Below are 8,174 nucleotides of genomic sequence, written 5' to 3' on the forward strand. Positions count from 1 at the left end.
TTAATTTTATTTTCCTTTAGTTTCACATGGGTGGTATATACTAATAGAAAAATACTCTTCAGTATTATTGTGGGGCTTATGAGGGCCTCCTCTGATGGCCTGATAGAACTCATTGTAGTTCCACTCTACAAAAATAGACTCTGCTTCCAGCATGTGACTTTCCAGAAGAATGGTATACACACAACACTACTGCTGTCTTTCCCCAAAACAAAACAAAAAAACCCAAACAAAAGGGTAAATGTTTCTTTGTAGTTCATTTTCTGGCAGGTGGTATTAAGGCCCTTTGAGCAGAGTTCAGAAGCTCCTGTCTGGATGCCTGCTGCTCAAGGCTGAGCTGTGCTATGCACACAGCCCATAATTCTTCAGAAGCCTGTACTTGGTGAGGTACATTAGCCAGATGTTTGGCACAGGGGTCTTCATGTTTCATGTCCTCATGCATTTCTCCTTCTGTAATTGTACTATTTTGGGCAGATTGGTATTGTTTGGGCCAAGAATGATTGAATGACTGCATTTGATCAAATCATACAAATAACTGAAGTTCTGGACTTTTAGCTGCTTCTTTAACCTCATGAAATCCAGACAACTAGTGTGGCAGGACTTCAACACTTACAGTCAGGCTTGAATTTCAGAATTTTCTCCACTACCAAGATAAAGTTCTCTGACATTTCCTTTGGTCTTCAAATCCTCATACAATAACTCTTTGTTTAAAAGCTTTATTTTTTTTTCTGTTTGATTATTTGTTTAAACGTTTATCATTTATTAATTTGGGAGGGGAGAGAATGGGTGCACCAGGGCCTCCCACTGCTGCACATGAATTTTAGATGCATGTACCACATTGTACATCTGGCTTACATGGATCCTGGGGAATTGAACCTGGGTTCTTTGGCTTTGCAGGCTAGTGCTTTAACTGCTAAGACATCTCTCCAGCCCCAACAATAACTCTTTTTTTTAAAAAATATTTTTTGTTCAATTTTTATTTATTTATTTGAGAGTGACAGACAGAGAGAAAGACAGATAGAGGGAGAGAGAGAGAATGGGCGAGCCAGGGCTTCCAGCCACTGCAAACGAACTCCAGACACGTGCGCCCCCTTGTGCATCTGGCTAACATGGGACCTGGGGAACCAAGCCTCGAACCGGGGTCCTTAGGCTTCACAGGCAAGCGTTTAACCGCTAAGCCATCTCTCCAGCCCCCCAACAATAACTCTTAAGAGCAGTGTTTCTGTACAAAAAGGGTGATTCTTTTCCACATTGTGTCATGATTCCTAGGCCATACACTGCTACTGGCCTGACTTCTGGGATGTTATCACACACTCACTGGCCTTAAGAAATATTCTAAATACTTAAATAAGGTTGGTTCACAGTGTTCAATAACATCATCAAAGATGCCAATCCTGGAGCTGAGCAGATGGATTAGTGTCTGAAAGTACTTGCTGTGCAAGTCTGGCAACTGGAGTTCAGATTCCTAGAGCCCATGTAAAAGCTGAGTGCAGTAGTGCAGGTCGATGGAAATCCAGCATGCCTATGACAAGGTGCGAGGCAAGTCGGAAGAATCCTGGCAGCTCCTAGGTCAGCTGACATGGTGTGTACAACAGTAAATAACAGGAAATACCCTGGCTCAAACAAAATGGGATGTGAAGGGCTGACACTGAGGTTGTCTTCTGGCTTCCACATGTATGTCGTGGCGCATGTGTACACACATATGTGCACACAAACACATGTATGCACACACAAAGACGAACAGCCTCTATTGTCTATCTGGCCATGGCCTATGTGGACAAATTAGGTTGACAGTTAATGGAAGCATCTGTTTAACCCATAACACCTTTTTCTTTTAGCTACTAAATATTGAGTATAAAATACAATGACACTTTACTCAGAATGCAAACATCATTATCTTCATCTTGTTATGATTCTTCAACCTGTTCATCACATCTTGTCTTTTGACTTGAGACATTTAAAATGTTCAAGTTTTGCTTTCACTGTACTTCCTAGTCCTTCAAAGTGTTAATTATTAAGGCATACATCTCCCATTACATCAGTGCACTTTGAAGAACAAAGCATTAGTCCTGGGGGGATGCTGAATCTGATGGTGTGCTGATGGCCTTGATGAGAGCATCACCCATGAAATGCTGTCTGTGTAACACACTCAGGTACTCCCAGAGAAAATGCATGAATTCTGCTGTTGCTACTTAAATATCATGGAGCTGAAGTTTCAGTAGAGGGACCATCAGTTTGACAATATGCTCAGCATGTTCCACAAAGCCTTCCTTTAATGTTTCTGTGTAGCAAAGCAACATCTGGCAAGTAGTTGATTTTCCTTCTATTCTGCAGTTTTTTTCCCCCAAAATTTATTTATTTATTTATTTGAGAGCGACGGACACAGAGAGAAAGACAGATAGAGGGAGAGAGAGAGAATGGGTGCGCCAGGGCTTCCAGCCTCTGCAAACGAACTCCAGACATGTGCTCCCCCTTGTGCATCTGGCTAACGTGGGACCTGGGGAACTGAGCCTTGAACCGGGGTCCTTAGGCTTCACAGGCAAGCACTTAACTGCTAAGCCATCTCTCCAGCCCATATTCTGCAGTTTTAATACCACAACTCTGCTGATCTCCAAGGCTTACATATTCCCAGCAGTCACCATATAATTCATACTTTCTTTGTCTTTTTTTTTTTTTTTTTGAGGTGAGTCTCACTCTATCTTAGGCTAAGCTGAACTCACTCTGTAGGTCCAGGCTAGCCTTGAACTCATAGCAGTCCTCTTCCGTTAGCTTCTCTAGTGCTGGGATTAAAGGTGTGAACCACCATGCCTGGCTACTCTCCAAGTCTTGAGTGTCTAAAGGAGCTACTTCTGGCTTAGTTGAAGCTGTCTCCATCCAAGAATTTTGTACCTTGGATTTGAGAGATGGCTTAGTGGTTAAGTGCTTGCCCGTGAAGCCTAAGGACTCCAGTTCAAGGCTCGGTTCCCCAGGACCCGTATAAGCCAGATACACAAGGGGGCGCATGCCCCTGGAGTTTGTTTGCAGTGGCTGGAGGCCCTGATGCAACCACTTGCTCTCTCTCTGCCTCTTTCTCTCTCTGTCTGCCAGTTACTCTCAAATAAATAAAAACAAACAAACAAACAAAAAAGGAATTTTGTACCTTCTGGCCCATGCATATTTATGTAAGAGGTCTGAGGCCTGTCATCTTCCATTCTTGAAGTCTGAGTTGTTAATAATTGTTACATCAGTTCCTTCCCAACTGACAGACCAATGATGCTGATGTATTCAATAATTTTTCCTCTCACAAGTCTGATTCCTTCTGGACTTCATTCTCAACAATGTGTTTTAGTGATAACATAAACAAGTCGTAGGAAACAAATTTTCCTTCTGCAATATCTGCCACTGATACAGTGGATGTCATAACTTGTTCCAAAACTAACCTGGTGGCTTTCTGAATCAGCTTCTGAATGTTAAGTTACCATAATGGAATGCAGATGCTTTACCAGATTACCTAAATATGCAATAAGCAGGTACTAGGGACAGTCTTCAGAGGAATTTCTGAGAGCAGCTATTGTGTGAGCCTGAACCTGTTGGTTGTCTTGGTCTTCCATGGTCTGGAGCAGAGGTTCAATCACCTGCTGATGACATTTTTGGAATTCAGGTATAAGAACTGTAGCTCTCTCACCCATAACCTTGCAGGCTGCATAGCTTACTATGGGATATGGATCCTGAAGGAAAAGCAAAACAAACTTGACTATATGACTTAGAATTTCTTTCATTTGCTGGTGCCAATGGGCAGATAAGGCCATTAATTCTGCATGTTGGTATTTCCCATCAGGATTTGGAAGCATTTGCATAATGAGTTCTTTGATTATCAGCAGAGCAAGCTTACCAGCAAATCCACAATCTGTCTATGCTAAAGCACTCTCACTATTACTTCATTACTGTCAAAATCCTCACCTTCAGGCTGGAGAGATGGCTTAGTGATTAAGGCGCTTGCCTGTGAAGCCTAAGTACCCATGTCTGACTCCCCAGATCCCATGTAAACCATATGCACAAAGGTGAGGCAAGCACAAGGTCTCACATGCCCACTAGGTAGCATAACCATCTGGAGTTTGATTGCAGTGGCTGAGGCCCTGGCACGCCAATTCTCTCTACCTCCTCCCTCACCTTTGATTTTATCAACGTCTGGCCAGTTCTAATCTTCTTTCAGATCAACCAGCATTGCTGACTTCTGAGGTATAGTCTGTGTGACAATTAGTATGCTTTCTCAAGAAAGAAGGTACAGTCTTGAAGGGGGTCACAATCACTTAGCAGGCAAGCTGGCTATAGTGGTTTAAATAAGATGCCACCCATAAACTCATGTGTTTTAGATTCTTGGTTCCCAGATGATGGCAATTTTAGAGGTGAAGCCTTGCTGGAGGAAGTTATTGAAGTCAGGCTTATGAATGTTATAGCCAGCTCCCCCTTGCCAAAGATTGGCTTACTCTTTTGTTGCTATTTTCCACCTGCTGTGGCAGAGGTGATATCCAGCCTCTGCTCATGCCATGCTTTGCCCTGCCACCATGAAGCTTCCCCTTGAGATTGTAAGCCAAAATAAAAAACATTCCTCCCATCAGCTGCTTTTGATTGGGTGCTTTATCCTAGCAATGCAAAGGTAATGACAACAGACAATTGGTACCAGAGAGGTGGGTTGTTACTGCTAGAAACTTGACTCTGTGGTTTTGGGCCTTTTGGAACTGATTTATGGGAGGAATGTGGAAGGATTTGAAACCTTGTCCTAAGAGATACTTTGCAGAGCTATAAGCAGAGTTTGATGTACCATTCTGGTCAGAGATGCAAGACCTAAATGCAGAAAGAGCTGTGAACTGTGACGGAAAGAGAGAGCTTTGCCAGGTCTAGGCTAGAAGCACTTTGTATAAGAGGTTAGATTTGTTCTTCCTGTGTCACAAGAACTTGATCAGGGTTGAATTTAAGAGAAATGGACTGGTGTGAGTGGAAGGATTGGGCACAGAAAGAAATAAAAGTTTCAGGCTAGAGACAATAGCTCAGTTATCACAACTAAGACTGGGCTAGCTGTTCTGCATTGAGATAGCAGGGAAATGCTGACTCTTCAAAGTAGGGGACCAGAATATTGACAGTTTTCCTGTTTTTCAGTCAGCTTTATTCCTTCCTTTATTAACAAATTTGGTAGCCTACCTGGTACTATGGAGTATAACAAATGCAGGCAAGAAAGGGTCATTGGATTTGCAATACAGGTTTTTTTTTTTTTTTTTTTTTTAAATGGCCACTTGGTGATGTGAGGTAGGGTTGTCGGAGTCCCTGCTTGTAGACCCGATGGAGCCAAGACGTGGATGAACCATGAGTTGCAATGGAAACCCTAAGAGTATGAAGATACTGGGACTATGAGATGGCTGCCAAGGAGAGCATCCATCTAAAGATGGATTATTCCCTGGTCTGTAAGGCCAGCTCAAGGGTTGGAATTGGAACCCCAGAGACTTCATTATGAATCCCAGATGGACATGGAACTGGAGGATTTGATTTTTGCCCTGTTTGTTTTAGACTTTGCATTGGTCATGCCCATTCTCTCTCTTTCTGTAATAAGCATATAAAAATAAAATAAAGTTTAAAAAAAGAATCTCAAACCTTGGTTATTTCCACCCTCATCTATTAAATGCTGGTCAATTCTGCAGCAGTATCACATTTTTTCCTTTTGTGCTTCAGATTTATTTGTCTAGCCTCCTCACTATCAGTATTTCTCTTTTAATTTTTTTTTTTTTTTTTTTTTTTTTGATTTAGGGCCTCACTGTAGCTCAGGCTGACCTGGAACTCAGTATGTAGTCTCAGGGTGGCCTTGAACTAATGGTGATCCTCCTACCTCTGACTCCCAAGTGCTAGGATTAAAGGAGTGAGCCACCATGCCCAGATCATTTAAATTTTTAAAAAGTTTATTTTTATTTATGTTTTTTTTTTTGAGAGAGAGAGAGAATAAGAGGCTGGTAGAGAGAATGGGCATGCCAGGGCCTTAAGCCACTGCACATGAACTCCAGATGTGTGCATCTCCTTGTGCATCTGGCTTATGTGGATCCTGGGAAAGCAAACCTTGGTTTTTTGGCTTTGCAGGTAAGCATCTTAACTGTTAAGTCACCTTTCCAGCCCACTATCAGTATTTCTGATGGCTTATAAAAGGAATGTGATCTTTGGCCTGGAATATTCCTTAGCTCATTTCCTTACCAGGTAGTATCCAAGCGGGGGGGGGGGGGGGGCGGGGGCAAGGGATAGAGAAAGGAGGAGGGGCAGGAGCTAGAGGGAAGGATGGGGGCAGGCACAGCGCAGGCAGCAAGAACGCAGTCGGGTACTCAGGCTAGCTTTGAATTTCTGATTCTCTTGACTCTACTTTTCCAGTGCTGGGATCCGTTTATGTAGTATTGGGGATCAAACCCAGGGCTAGGCATATTCTTTACCAAATGAGCTACATCTACATTCCCAGTCTCTACAGAGAAGAACTTTAAAGGCTCTCAAGAATGTGCATATGAAATAAACAGACAGGAAGGTAATATGACCCAGATACAGAGTGGGTGGTGCCTTTCTGGTGTGTGAACATTGCAATAAGAGAGAGGAGGACCCAGGGTTCTGTGAAAAGGGAAAAGAAAGAGAAACTAGGTTTGTTTCAGGGAAGTGGGGCTATGGCTTCATACTTGGCAGTAAGTGGATTGGGTAAGAAATATAAACGCAGAGCTTCTTTAAAAGCCTGCTGTGTCTTATTAAAAATTCTGTGTATAGCTGGGTGTGGTGACACAAGCCTTTAATCCCAGGGGAGGCAGAGATAGGAGGATCGCTGTGAGTTCAAGGCCACCCTGAGATAACACAGTGAATTCCAGGCCAGCCTGGGCTAGAGCAAGACACTACTTTGAAAAAACAAATTATCTATCTATCTATCTAGATATAGATATGTGTACATATGTATTTTTTTTTTCTGAGACTACATAGTGAATTCTAGGTCAGCTTGGGACCGTACCTCAAAAAACAAACAAACATAAATCCTGTATGTAGCAATGAGATTCATCCATTTATCCATTTATTCAATGAATATGTGTATATTCTGCATTGGGCAGTGTTCTCCACACTAAATTAACAAGATGTGTTATGAAACTGAGGAGTTAGATGAGATTGAAATGAATACATGAAGGAGCAAGTGGAGAAGTGGCTGACTGAAGCTGAGCATACTTTCCTTCAGGGGATGATGTGGAGCTTTCACTATTTTTTCATCTGCTAGGGAGGCTTACCCAAATCCCATCCTCTAGCACTTCCCTAGAAAGGAGGTTTGAAGTTTGTCTTTCTGACTCTCCTCTTCCTTGGAGCTCTTCTCTTTTTTATTTCTTTTTCTCCTTCCTCCTTCCATGTCTCTCTATGCCATTGAAATTATGAGAGGGTCAAGGTTAGAGAACATGGGGACTGTGCCTTCTTCTTCTTCTTCTTCTTTTTTTCTTCTCAATTTCTCTTCCTATTCCTTGGACTCAATAGAGAATAATGAAGATGAATGGTGGCCTACTATAGGCCTGGAATTCATCAGTGGACAGATAGGAGAACTCTCCATGCCAAAGGCAATTCTCTAGCAAGGGAGTATCTGGGAGTCTTAAGGAACCAACACACACCACAGCTGAATTAAGGCTATGCGTACCTAAAAGGGCCTGTGTGAACACTAACATTGCTCTCTACAGCAAGGACTTCGAGAAGCAGGTACCTTGTACCATGCTGATGATCTTACTCACCCTGCTGGTGAATCTCACACCCTGATGCACATTGATATAAAAGTTTGTAAAGGAGTTGGGGAGGTAGCTCAATGGTAGAGAGCTTGCCTAGCATGTGCGAGGCCCTGGGTTGTATCCCCAGTAGCTAAAAGAAAAATAAGTGAAAAAATAAAGCTGTGGAAAACAACTTCATAATGTAGAGCAGAGGACATATATGCCCTATGACCCAGCAATTCTACTTCCAGACATACACCCTAGAGAAACGTAATATATGTGAGGAGACAAGTATGAATGTTCATTGCAGCACAGTTTTAGTTAGTAAAAGCTGAAAATAAATAAAATGTTCATTTTATAAGAAGTTGGATACATTCACATGATGAAACATATCAGGTAAAATAAATAAGTTACAAATAATATTAGAGACATCTAAAAGCAAACTATTGAGTG

The 8,174-nt window shown here is 42.2% G+C and overlaps 1 pseudogene; it reads right to left on the reverse strand.

The window, feature by feature from the left end:
* Positions 1-253: 253 nt before the first annotated feature.
* LOC101615264 lies at positions 254-4,340 on the reverse strand (annotated as a pseudogene).
* Positions 4,341-8,174: the final 3,834 nt, after the last annotated feature.

Source organism: Jaculus jaculus, chromosome 8 (assembly GCF_020740685.1).
Source record: "Jaculus jaculus isolate mJacJac1 chromosome 8, mJacJac1.mat.Y.cur, whole genome shotgun sequence".
Lineage (NCBI taxonomy): Eukaryota > Metazoa > Chordata > Mammalia > Rodentia > Dipodidae > Jaculus > Jaculus jaculus.